Consider the following 14,473-nt stretch of genomic DNA (forward strand, 5'->3'; position numbering starts at 1 on the left):
AAAAAACTTTTTTTTTCTTTGAGCTTTCTTGTTCCACTAATATCTTTTTTTATAGTTTTTCTTTGAAGTTGACTGAAGCTCAAGAAAAAATAATCACTTTTTTTTTTTTTTTTTGCAATTATGTTTTTGTTTTTGTTGTAAACTATTGAGCAACATCAAACCAAAAAAAAAATCTAAATTTTATTGTGTTTTTGGTTGTTACTTATCACTTACGGCACTAGGGGTTCCTCAGCTTCTTTTGGATTTAGGAAGGGGTACGCAAGGGGGAAAAGGTTGGGAACTGTTGCTATAGAGCATCGTTTCCCAACCGGTGGTTCGCGAACCCCTGGGGGTTCGCGAGAGGTACGAAGTGGGTTCGCGAAAATAATATTGTAATGGCGGAAATTTAACGGGTTTGTTTGAGATGAAGCCTCAAGTTCAAGCGTTTTTTGCGCTTCATTTATTCATTTGTCTCTTGCACATTCGAAACTTTTTGGATACAAATGTTAGAACACTTGCTGACATTCTATTTTGTAAATTTAAAGAAGTAAGTCTGTCATTTCAAGGAATGGGTTTTTACTGTTTTCGTTGAGAATGGGAGAATTGAATCCGTGCCGAAAAACTTCAACTTTTGAACGCAATGAATTTAGATGAAAGCATGCGAATTCTTCAGTTTTCTCCGTTTGATTGGAGCGTTCGATCGAACACGATGGAAACATTAAATGGAGCATATGTGAGCGTTTGAACTATTTTTACTTAATTTTTTATGTTTAGTTTCTTTACAATTTGAGCGCGACGAAGAGCTATCGCGCTTCTCTTATGCTTCGCCTGAAATGCGACTGGCACAAAAAGTGCAATGGCGCTGCTGTCAGTTGCTACAGAAAGGTACGGCGCGTCGCGACGTAAAAAAATTTATGGAATTAAAATATGAAAATTTGCGCTTCATGTAAAAAAAGAACTCACGAAATTTGAGCAGAAAAACTATCTTGTAATAAGTGAGCATAAAAATATTTTTGTTGGTAAAATTTACCGTTTATGTTTATGTAATAATTAGTTAATTGCAGATCATACTATTTTTCAAAATAGTATAGTATACTATTTTAGTTTTTGCTACTATTTTTCAAAAAAAAAAAAAAAATAACCGTGCATTTTATTCCGCATTTGAGTATAAGGAAAAGAAAATTCCTCAGCACTAAAACGATTAATATACACGTTGTATCCTTGTTAGTTGTTTGATAAAACAACTAGATTTTACTGGAAGAAAAACGATCATTTTGTTAATCTGAGACATTTTCCCTAAAAGATATTTTTCAGATCATTTTTTTGATTGACTGATTTAGTGTTACGAATAAAGCTGTGATAGAAAAAGGCATTTCAAATTTTGTTACCCCTTTTGGACAAAGTTTCCATGGGAAAATTGAATTTCAGCAGGTAAATGCAGAAGGAAATTAAATGCTCAACCTAATGTAAGACTGACACTGTCAGACAAAACATTTGATCCAAACTTTGAAATTCTTTGCTCCACGGATTTTTTCAAAGTGAACTGAACCTCAAAGAATTTATCACCCTGTTTGTTTCGTTGTATTTGTTTTGTATCAATGTTTTACCTATCATTTTAGCTTGTAACAATGTTAGTACTTCTTTATTTTGCGACTAATTTTTTTGTTTATCAAAAAAATAAATAAATAAATAAATAAAACTTACTGTTAGGGGAAGGGGGGTGCTTGGCACTTAGTACGTAGTGCATAAGGAGATCGCTAAACTTTTTGAATTTTGGAAGGGGTTCGCAAGGCAAAAAAAGGATGGGAACAGCTGCTATAGAGTAACGGCACCAGTAACAGACAAGGGTCCAGTGCCACACAGTCGTAAGTTTGGATTTGAATAAGCCTTTTATGCGGGTAAAACTGATGTAGCTGCGACCCATGAATACGGCGCAACCATCTAATGCTATCAGAGTGAATTTCATGAGCCAGTTGGTATTTACAAGGCAGTGGGGGAAGGTTACGAACAACCACCAAGAAGTCAACTGATGTTTCATGTTCATTTGAATTTAATAAGGCTTTAATTCTAAAAATAAAGAATTTTCGCAGATTTTGAAGGGAAGAGGGGAATTTTCTCCATTACTCATCCTTTCCCCATCCTATCTGTTACTGGGTATCATCAGAATTGTCGGTGTCTGTTACTGGGGGTCGGACCTTTTTTCGAAATTGAGCAAATAAAAATAGAATGAACTAAGTCAAAGGATTCAGAAGCATCCAAACGTTAGATTAGATGCAGTTGCGTGAAAGGAAAATAGTTTTAAAAGTCTAAATACATTAAAAGGCTCAGAAAATTCAGTTAATCTGATGTCTTAATTCTTAAGAATGTCTGTTACTGGTGCCGTTATCCTACATCTTTTCATTTCACTTAAATTTTGGTCATTATTAACCAAGCAGTAAGCTTCGAACGTCTCGCACTTCAACTGACCTCGTTCCTCGGATCATCAGAGGGCCCCTACTCCTAACTAACCTGGTTTTCCGCAGCATCATAGAGCCCAGGGTTTGATTTCTGACAAAAGAAGTACTGGAGCCCTAATAGCCTTTAGCACGCCCAACATTTCAAATTTTTCCGGGGGAGGGAGGTCATATGCTCAATCTGAATCAAACAAACAAAAAAAAACCACTCAAGCTGAATACATTCATTTTCGAAAGCCAGGGGGGCAATTGATCCCTCCCCCCTGACACTCTGAATGACAGGCCTGGTCCCCTCATTTTCATGTGAAAACTAGTCTGAATCCAAAAAAATTCACCCAAATTTGAGAAGTGGAGGAACTGAGCTCCTGTGAGTTTCATCTAAATTAAACTCTGATAGATCCCCTTGGTTTGCCAAACCATTCTAGGGTTTCCCTCAGAAACTAAATTCTATATCTGTTTGATTTACTATTCTGTCGGCATTCTTCTACATATTTTATCTACATTTAATTTATATATACTACATATTAACTTTGGAAAAATCTTTTGACATCGTCCGAAAGATGCTGTACTTTGATTTTGAAGGAGGATAATTTTATTAATCTAACTCGATGCTTAAAATTTTTAAACTGCTTTTATTTCCCTCTTTACCCGATACAACTACAATTTTCTCCTTCTAAGATTTTTTTTTTTTTTCTGTCCTGCAATTTCCAAAATGCATCATTTTAAAAACTTAGCATTCGTTTATTGCCAAATAGACTGGTTTCAATTCTAGGTCATGCCAAACTTCAATCTTTCAGTCTTACTTGGCGACTATGTCTTTGAATTCAACCCAGAAGGCATTGCGAAAGAAGCACAAGCGTCGCGTCGGACGAATTCGTGAAAATTTTATGGTTTTCTGACTCTAAAAAAAATCAGCTGAATTTTCTTGTTTAATTATGCGTTGTGATCAAGTCGACTTCAGACAGGTTGTGGGTTATCTATTCCCAAGTTCTCACAAAGATGTTTACTTTGTTAACAAAATCTTCATGGCTGAAGTTAAGGCAACTTGCACGTAAGTACCACAGTTCCTATTTTTCAACAGAATTTCAAGTCGTTTGCTATTACAGTTCGATGTTAATTTGAGATAATTTTGTTTGTTAATTTTGCGATGTTTTATTCAATCTAGAGAATTTTTTTAATTTCTACATCACCTCATGTATTAGTTAACAAATCTTCACAGCTGTTTATGCCAGTATTATTTGTCAAATGCGGGAAATGGAAAAATGAAAGAAAAAAGTCATTGTTGTACATCAATTTCAGACAAGTTCAATTTCAGAATGTTTGAGTCTGCCCATAAATGATGTCACACTTTTTTCCCCAACATTTTTGACCCCTCTCCTTGTAACCTGTCAACGTGTCATACTTTTTTTATAAACATATTTTCATAAACAATACGTACTGTCACACTTCTCGTTATTTCCTGACCTCTCCCTCCAGCCAGGGGCGTGCACAGGGGGGGGGGAGAAGAGACATTTGTTGGCCCGAACCTGAAGGGGCCCAAAATTTTTTAATCTAATCGTGAAATATAGGGGTAAACTATATGGAGGGGTGCCCTAAAATTTCTGTGCACGACTCTGCCGCCACCTTGTCACAAGTTCAAGAACCTCCTACCCCCTCAAATCGTGACATCATTTTCGACAACCCTTTAGATTTTTTTTGCTATGCATTACTATGCCACGTACCATACTCAATGCATAAATTCAATATTGATGTGATTTTACGCATATACGTCTAATATAAACAGCTAATTAGTTTTAGCTTCCACCCTGTGATTCATAGGCATAGTGTCTTCGTTTAAAGCCACATAGCCTTTTTATTTATTTCTTTTAATTTTCCAGCTAACCGACGCCAGCTTCAACAGGAAACTAACTTTTTTGTTGCGATATCTTTACGCTGGTTTCTGTAAAGACTTTGCTTTTAAATTAAAGTAAAAATGCAGTCAACTAACTCGAGTATATAACTCGAAATCTCAAGAAACCGGCTAAAACATTCGAGTAATTGGTACTTCGAGTTATATGCGAAGTTCCCAGAACAGTCACAAGAGTTTGGGACTAAATAAAAACTTCGAGATAAAAGAATATTCAAGTTATAAGTTATCAAGCTCCGACTGTAAAATGAAATAACAATAATAATCGCAGTTTCAAAAAAATACGTTTATGTTTACTGTTACTTGAATGTGTTATATTTATTGAAATGCGTTCTTGTATTACGAGAACAGCATAGCGCGTTTGAAGTGGGAATATTACATGCCCCTCATTCAGGGAAGAGGAGTAATTGAAGCGACTTCAGATGTTAAAAATATAATGTATACAGGGATGGATACATACATCGTTTTAGGGGGGGGCATCATGCTGAAGTATATACATACGTATATTGTTTTGGCCGGGGGTGTCCACCTGAGGGGGGGTCATGGCGCAGACTGCGCCATTGAAATTTTTAGGGGATTGTTTTGAGGCGTATTTTTCTGATATGTGAGGAGGGGTGCTCATGCTTTTGGGGGCGGGGGTATCGCATTATTTAGGGGGGGTGCGCCCTTGGTTTAGGTACGAAAAATTTGTGAAGCTGCTTGGATGACAATAAAGAGCACCAAATCGAACAGGAATAAGGCACCTAATCCATAAATAAATAAATACAACATAAATGTCAGTAATTAATTTCAAAGCAATGAAAGGAAGATAGTATTCCAAACATTTACTTCTGAAAATATTTAATTGAAACGATTACTGTAATCGTTTAAAATTTACATTTTATTCATAAAGTATTTGCACACAAGGCTCAAAAGCAAGTAAATATTGTAACAAAACTTTGTAATCACACCTGGCATAAACACTGATGTGTTCTCGATTTCGAACTCTCGCCAAAAGCGCGTTTTTTTCTATGGGGTCGAGTCGGGGTTGAACTGTCCCTGTAGCCCCATTTGCCCGAGTCATTTCGGGCATCTAAAAACTGGTAAACTGCAAACGCGGGGGGCTCGAGGCCTTCGAGATAGGAAGGCCATCCAACTAGCAAATGACGTCATCGTTCGTCGATCCACAATGATATTGGGAAGTGAGCACTTCGATTAGTATTTTGGTTTAATTAAACTATTTGGTTTATTTATTATTGTCTTCTATTATTTTAGTAGCATTAAAAGTTCTACTTTTTCATTTGAAAACATTAAAAGGAACCGATAATCATACACTAAAAAATACACTGAGCTTAATTCATAGTATTTTACATAAAAACATTTATAAGTCTTACTAAGTATTCAAATAACTAAACACGATTTTATTTTACAATCATGTTAAAACGAAGTGATAAATAAACACAGTTTTATTTTTCATTTGAATTTTTTTTTTTAACTAATCGCATCTTAACTACTTGTATATTGTATTGAAACATTAACTCTTAAGAAGTATTCAAATAAATAAATGAACTTTCATTTTACAATTACATCAAAACAAAAAATAATTTTACCATTGTATTTGAATAAGAATTAAATGAAATTTTAAAAAATACATAAACATTTTTACTTAAGTAAATGGGAAACATGACTGCAATATGTTTCAAAGACATAACATCAAATTGAAGTACATAATACCAGATTATTAATGTTAGCTGAGCAAATTTATGCTTTTAAAAAGACATGAATGCTTGGGTGCCATCCCCCAAAGTAAACACTGCCCTACCCATGGGCGCCCATTTGCAAAGTTGCAAGGGGGAGCTCAAATATTTTCAGCATGATTTAGCTGGATATTTTCCCCGCGGAAACTGATTTCAGGACACATTAAAGTCATTAAAATTTGACATTTTTAGTAACTTATTCATTAATGGCTGGAGAAGAAATGCTTTTACATTTTGCAAAGAAAAAACTACTAAAAGCAAGGAAGTTCTAATTTCAAAGGGGGTTCTCGAGCCCCTCCCCCTTGCCCCCCTATATGGGCGCCCTTGGCCCTACCCCCTTCAATTATGATAACTTCAAGAAAAATACCCCAAAAACATCTCCCCCATCTCCCTTAAAATTTCAAGGGCACAGTTATTTAACTATAGCCGTTGAAAAGCTACCATTACTATGCGACTATGATTCCGACCCCTCCCCCCCCCCCCCCTTCGGTGTGCACTCTCGAAAAATTACACAGGAATTCAACTTGAAAAACGTTAATTAAAGAAAGAATTATACAACATCATGAATACTGTACGTTGTACATCAAAAAAATGTATTCAATATCTAAGCAGACTTTTTTTTTTTTTGGAATTTGGCTACTTTTTCATTTTCAGCTTTTTCTGCTGCTAATGATTCTTGTGTGTGGGGGGCGGGGCTTCAATCGTTCATCATTTTAGGCTTTTGAAAAATTATTTTAAAAAGCATTAATTGATGACAAAGTAACCTTTTTCAAAAAACTTTTCATAGAATGACCATTTTAGCAACATTCTTCAATACTTAAAACCTCATATATATTAAATTTAAATCAACATTTTGCTGAGTATGCTCTTTTAGGAATACAGTGTGACAGTGTTGTGACAGGGGGAAGGGAGGGGATAACAAGAAGTATGACATCACGCGTTGTTTATAACAATATGCTCATGTTGAACAGCGTTACGTGTAACAGGAAGGGTTGGGGGCATTTGTTCAAATTTTGCAACATACTTTATGGACAGCCCCTTAATTCAATTTATGTTACAGTTTCAGAGTTCCTGAAAGCTTATTAACAGAAAACCCAAGGAGTTCAAAAAATATTTAGTTCAAGACATTTTGCCCTTTTTAAGCATAAACAAACAAGCATAGAGCATTTGGCAAAAACACGTTGCGTATCCACTGCTCAAAAGTAATCTTTCGTAAGCTCAGAAATTATGAATACCTTTAACTCAACCACAATTTGTGCATAAATATCATAAAACTTAATGACAACAGTGGAAAAAAAATATATTTTTTTTAAATTTACGCACAGAACCAGCTTGTTTGAATAACATTGCAGGGGCGTAGTTGGGGGGAAATGTTTGAGTATCGAACCCACGACCTCCGGCGTTCAAAGCTAATCTTCTACCTCAGAACTACGGAAGCCCATTAAGGAATGTTTTTTGATCAAAATAACACATGCTAGCGTATGAAACAATTTAATCGAAACCGAAAATATAAGATTAGTTCAATTAAAAACCTGTTTCAATAAACTTGTTTACATACATATTAACTGAATATCAACACCAAGTTACGTTGCTTCTGATAGCAACAAGTATATTCGCAGAAAATTTTGACATATGTATATTGTCAGCTTGGAAAATCCATTTCGAATAAATGCGTGCACAAGGTTGAAAAAATAAAGAAAAAAAAAGTTGCAAGTTAACCATTTCAAATATTAAAGCAGTACGCTGAAATTACAAATTACAGACAAAGATATCAGAAAGGAAACTGACAATTGTTTGTGTAATAGAGGAAAAATGAAGTAACCTTAACTGCATGAACTGAAAAGCATAAAATGTAAATTTGTTTATCTGAGAAAAGTACTTACCTCCGAACTTTAAAATTTATTCCATGAGGAGCCCAACTTTTTTCTTCGCATGCAGGTTGTTCGGAAGCGGAAATCGCTGACTCACTTTCACTCAGCAGATACGTATATTATATATATATATTTTTTTTAATTGCTTCTACATTCCAGTACGTGGAAAGGATGAGATAAATCCAACAATACTGTATTCAAAAATATGCATCCAAAGTTACATATTTCTTATTTCATCTATTTCAGCCAGAGCACTACTGTTTACTGGTAAAACGCACTGCTTTCAAAGTTTCGCGCCAAGTTCATAGATCGACGACTGGTGGCGTAACGAAGCGGGGGGGGGAGGAGTTGTCTGGTCTGTTATCACGTGGGTCTCGGGGGGCTTCGGGGTGCAATGTAATGCAATGTGGGTGGATAATATTGATTATGGTTGGGGGGAGGGTCATGACTCCCATGACCCTCCCCTTATATCTGCTCAAGAATGTATACACATTTTGTGTGCATTTTGCTGATTTATTTTGTCCTGTAAAAATTTGAAATGACTGTTTTCAGATGCAGATTTAACGCTATTGTTCACATGCAGAGCTCCAGAACATAACAATTTTAGTAAACAGCTTTTTCTAAATGTTTCCTAGTCAGAGCCCCTCTTTTAAAAGCTAAATTTATTATTTACTCCTTCGCCCCGTAATAAGGACTGTTGAGACTGTTTCAGTATGATTTGCCTTGCCATAGTCTTCCTTCTAAGTATGGAACTTGCATTTTTTTTCCGTTCAGGGGGTTGTCAAAATTCATTATCGCTCACCCATGTGATTTGAACTTCACTTTCCCTTTCAAGAATTTAACTTTCGTGATTTTTCTCTTCAGGAATTTTGCTTCAGTTATCAACCACTTTGCAGTTCCAAATTTAATTTCACGAATCAAAATTTCGTACACTTTGATCTGCTAAACTTCAGAGTCCTGTTTAAAAATTAAAATGAACCTATGTTCCGTTCAATTGTTGTCTTTCGCCTTTTTGGAAATCAAATTCTGAACGTCGATCAGAAGCTGAAATTAATCGTCAATAAGAATTTAATTTTGTTAGTATGAATAATTAATGTTTCTTTCTTGATCCAGCGTAAAGACTCCATGATTATCCTCTCGTTATAGAGAGGAATAGTAAGAAATTTCTCTTGTAGGTGTACAACAGGCTCAAACGAGAAAAAGTATTGTTCACTACAGGGGCGCCCCAAATTTAAATTTTTGGGAGGGCGGAAATTCTCAATTTGCCGAATGGAACTCCAAATTGCGCCAAATGATAATTTTGTCGAATGGGACTCCGAATTTCGCCGAATAACTATAATTTTTCCGAATAGATCTCAAAATTTTGCCAAATCGTCAGACAAAATTCGCCGAATAAGAAAATGTTCGTAAGGTCACGGTGACTTTCCATCGCGGTACCCCTGGTTCACAATTGATGTCATGCTTTGAAGAGGGGTACTTCATGGAATTGTGAATCTGTGACAAATGTAATAGAGGTGACAAAAAATGTAACACTACGAATTTTTTTACAAGAATATGCTAATGATAGTAGCGTTTAGCGTGACACGCGACAATGGGGGATATATCTAAGATGATGCAGGGGTGCACTCGTTGAGGGGGGGGGGGGTCATGGCGCAGACTGCGTCATTGAAATTTTTAGGGGGGTTGTTTTGAGGGGTATTTTTCACATTTAGGTGAAGGGTTCTTGCTTTTGAGGGGTTCCGCGATATTTAGGGGGGTGAGCCCTTGCTCTAAGGGAGGGGCGGGCGCCCCTGATCCGATGCAATCTGTCAATTTTTATTGAGAAAGTGCGCTTTGAAATGTTTAATGTCACTCGCTCAGATGAGAATCATCAAAAGTTCGACCTTCTTCTTTTCCACTTGCCCTAGCTATGTCAATAAGCTTTACTGATAATCTTTCGAGAAAATATCCTAAATTTTCAAACAACGTATAAGCAAATTACTTAAAACTTTGTTTCGTTTTATGAGGGGTGCCCAACACCCCAAGAGCAAAGACGCAACCCCCTAAATATCGCGACCCCCCTCCAAAAAAAAAAGCAAGAGCCCCCCTCCAGGGCCCGATTAAGCTCTGAAATTAGTGGAAGTTCGGCCTCATTTTGGGCCCCCCCCCCCACTTTTTGGTTTGGGGAAATTTTTCTAAACATTCTATGTACATTGATACAAAACTTTGAAATTTCGTTTAAAAGAGCATAAAAATTATGTGAGAAAACAACAATTCAATAAGTCTAGTATTGCTCAACACTGCTGGGACTCAAATCACTCCTTTGATTTCAACTCATTTAAAATTATACAGAAATGCCCAAATTCATCAGATCTTGATTTTTGGGAGTCTTTCCACATTCTGAAGAATCGTTCTAATCTAGTTAACGATCTTAAATCCATTCCGTATTTTTCTGCAGTGTGGCATCCATTCGTTAATTGGTAGTCTTTTTTCGCCCCTCTTCTTTGATCTCATACTTTTTCTTCGTTGCGTTGTAGGTGGTTATGGTAATGTCTTTCTTAGGAACTTTTTTTCTGTCTTTTCGTTTCCATTTCATATTTTATTTTGTACTTGTTTAACTTTTTGTTGTTTCCCAACCTCTTTCTGTTTTCCTGAATTATGTTTATTCTTCCTTTCGCTAAATGTGGCAGTTGATTCGTAGTAAAAAATTTTCGGACATAAATTCATTGCTAATTTATTAATAAGCGGTTTCATTTTGACAGCAACATGTATTTTATGGGTCTTTTTACTGAAATTAATTGCTTAACGGTTTTCTCTGGGAGGGAATCATGCAATAAATCTTGACTTTGAGTTCCGTTTTGTCTTGTTTTGCTTTTTTTAATGCTTATTTTGATATTTAAACTGTCTGCTGTCCATTTTCATTGCTTTTACTGGGTGTCTTTACATCTAGAAGCTCACACCTTTGAATTTAAAAAGGGGTTCCTTGAAACCTCGAAACACGTGTATTCTGAAATCTGTTTATTTGTGTTAAACAACGTTGGATATTTCCTGTTAATGCTAAGTGGCCCAGCAGAATTCCGAGTTAAGTTTATTCCACTTTACCGACTGACGGAAATTTTGTTTCTTACATAAGTTTCACTTGAATTCTCAGCAAATTTGGGTTGTAACATTTTTTTGAATCATATTTGACACTTCACAACGGAAATTAACTGTCATAAAAGTACATTGTAACAGAGTTGTATCAAATCTCACATTTGAAAATCTAGCTTGTAGCTACATTTTATCAAATGTGCCCTCACTTTCAATAATTTAATTCTTTCAAATATTTTTTTTTAGCAAGTTCATATGTTTGCTATCTTTTTGGTAAACACAGTCAAAAGCAGAAATTGGAATTGTTAAGCACAGTTTTACAGTGAAATTTAGGCCCCCTAAAAATTCTGAGAGGAAGTTTAAGCTTCCCTAGCCTTTTGGGTAATCATGCCCTACCCCCCCCCCCAAAAAAGGGAAAAATACCCCATAAAACAAGCCCCCCCCCTAACAATTTCAATGGCGCAGTCTGCGCCATGACCCCCGCCCTCCTAGGTGGGCACCCTTGGTTTTATAAAAAGTTTGAAGTAATGTTAAGTTTGGTGAAGAATTTCCTTCTCATACAAATCGTTTTCACTGCCATTCTGAAGATGACTGGTGTGAGTCTTGAATGACAAGCATATACAAACTGTCCTCATCCTTTCTTTCAAACATTAATTTTTGTCCTCCCGAGAAAACTTAATTTTCTTCGAGATAAGCTGAAAATCGGCTTTTTCAAAAATGCCAATTTTTTTATATATTCTACATGAGTTTTATTTACTTTGGAAATGTAGTTGGCAAAATTCAAGGAAAACTGCAGAGGCGTAGGAACTTCGTGGAAGTAGGGGGAGCTGAGACACATTATGCCATAACCAGAAAATAATTTGAGGGTGGGGGGGCACTTAAATTTTTCCCCATTAGAAATTAGCTTCTCAAAGCTTCTCTCTCCACCTCTCTCTTTCCCAGCAAAATTTTCAATCATATTTAATAAATACATTGTATATGGAGATAATGAGGTGATAAAACTCTGGTTTTGAAAGGGGGTCGGTCAGTACTTGAAGATGAGCACGTATAAATAGAGGGGTTCCAGGGGACCCTCCCCCGGGAAATTTTCAAAATTCTTGTTCTAAAAATGAGTTTTTAAGCAATTTTTGGAATGTTAAGGTGAGAAAACGTTCGAATAAACTTTCCTGAAATTTTTTCGAAATTAATGCCTTAAAAACGGATTATATACCATATTTGTTGACGTTAGTGAAACTAACATGACTCGAGGGTTTGTCCTCGATCGAATTTTCAAATCGATTTACATCTCCCTCCCAATATTTCGAATTTGAAGATCCAAAATCGCAATTGTAGACAATCCTTAATGATGTCAGAGGAAAAGGCTGTACTAGGGCTCTACTCTGGTAATTTTTCAAAATTGTCCTAGAGAGCGTTCTTCAATGGTGTTATCAGAAAAGGTTCAGAGGTTCCTTCTCCTTATTTTTTTTCGAAATTATAATCTCTAAAAAAGGCAACTGCGGATGATATTTGTCAGCGTTAGGGGTAGGTCCCGAATAACAAAATGTGAGGCCCTAGGCCGGAACTTATTTCAGGGCTCCCTGAAGACTCTATTACCCCTGTCGGAATGCATTTTCGGGGGACCCAGAACTATGTAAATTATTTATCATGTGCATTCACGAATCCCCTTCGGGGCACTCGAAATTGTGGCATGGTAAATTCGCTACTGGCAGAATTAATAAAAATTCTCCTTTAAGGAAGTTTTTTTCTAAATAAAAAGTCATTATTTTTTTATTATTACTTTTAAAAATACATGGAATTTTTTCGTATAGTTGTAATGCTATGCAAAATTCTTTTAGTAATTTGGGGCCTCTTAGGCCAGGTCAATTAGGCCCAGGTCTAATTGGCCTGTGAGGTAATCAAGCCCTGGTTAGGAGCCGAGCAATTTTCTGAAATTGAATTTCCAAAAAGGAAATATTATTTAATTTCCCATGTTGTTGGAGAACAAGGTATTCAGGGACTCTTTCGGAAATTTTCAGGGAACCGAGTCCTGAAAACAAAATTTGAGGCGCTCCGCAATAATTTTGAAGGAAAAGGAGGACTTCGGCAGCGTAGCATTTAGAAAACTCTCTTATTTTCTGAGGAATAGAAAAGGGGAAAAGTATGAAACAGGAGGGTGCAGAAACAGAACGTTGGAAATGTGTTAAAATGAAGTGTTCGTTATATATTTTATTGTTCAGATAAATTTTAGTAAAAGTCTTTGAGAGAAACTATAAAATATTGTAGGAGTTTTTATAACAAATGAAAAATAATAAATGAAAAGTTACAATTTTGGCATGAAAATATATCTGTAAGTGACACAAAAAAAAAAAAAAAAAAAATCGTAAATTATGAAAGCAAAAAATATGAATAACTCTATTATGTTCAAAATTTTTCATTTCAATAAACTCGCACCTTTTAAAACTGATTTTTACACAGTAACTGTTTTTATAATCATTGAAAGATTTTAAGAATATTATAATAGTGAAGATATCACCGATTTTGATTTATGCGAATTTTTGTTCCTGCAGTGTAAGTGCCTTTACTATTCTTTGAATGATATTTGTCTTTGCAGTTTTATAACTTCATTAAAAAAATCCATCCCTGACGGTTTAAAATGAAACAAAGTAACGGGCACATTTTTTTTATTTATTTATTTATTTTTTTTTTTTTTACCGTGGGATAGTTTTAAAAATTGCGTTTTTTATCACAGCAATGATTTGCGCCCCCAAAAGTAATTTCTGAGCACGTCAATAATTTATGTTGTTTCTTTTGATAATATTTCCCATCAAAAAATAAATAAATAATTTTTTTGATCTATTTCTGGCGCTGCGAATTCTCTATATGGCAACAGAGTTTACTTTCGGTTACGATAGATCATCGAACAATGACATGTTTTCGATCTGATGGTACCTTTTGATCGAAACATAGAATTTAAACCCGAAATATATGTACGTTCATGATCCCTCGAGAATTAGTTTAGGACTGTTTCTTATTTTTAACCGACTTCAAAAAGGAGGCGGTTATCAATTCATACCGTATGTATGTTTTTTTTTTTTGTTTGTCCACTCATAGCGTCTCACCTAGTGAACCGATTTTGATGATTCTTTTTTTAATGGATAGGGGATGGCTCAACTTAGGTCCCATTACTTTGTTTGACCATATTTGTTCTTTAGAAAAAAAGTTATGGGCAAAAAACAGTAAATTTTATGCAATTTCCCTATTAAATGATTAAAATGATATTGTAGCGAAGTTCGCACTTTTCATCCGTGGATAACGGTGGCTCAGTGGTAGAATTCTCGCCTCCCACACGAGCGACCCGGGTTCAAATCCCGACTAGGACAAAGTGAATTTTACTAAAATTTCGTTTCTACTGTTTCCCGTATTTTCTCGAATCTTCTATTAATTTCTGTATCTTTCCAAGTCTGGAAAGTTCCAGCACTT

The sequence above is a fragment of the Uloborus diversus genome, chromosome 7 (genome assembly GCF_026930045.1).
Source record: "Uloborus diversus isolate 005 chromosome 7, Udiv.v.3.1, whole genome shotgun sequence".
Classification (NCBI taxonomy): Eukaryota; Metazoa; Arthropoda; class Arachnida; order Araneae; family Uloboridae; genus Uloborus; species Uloborus diversus.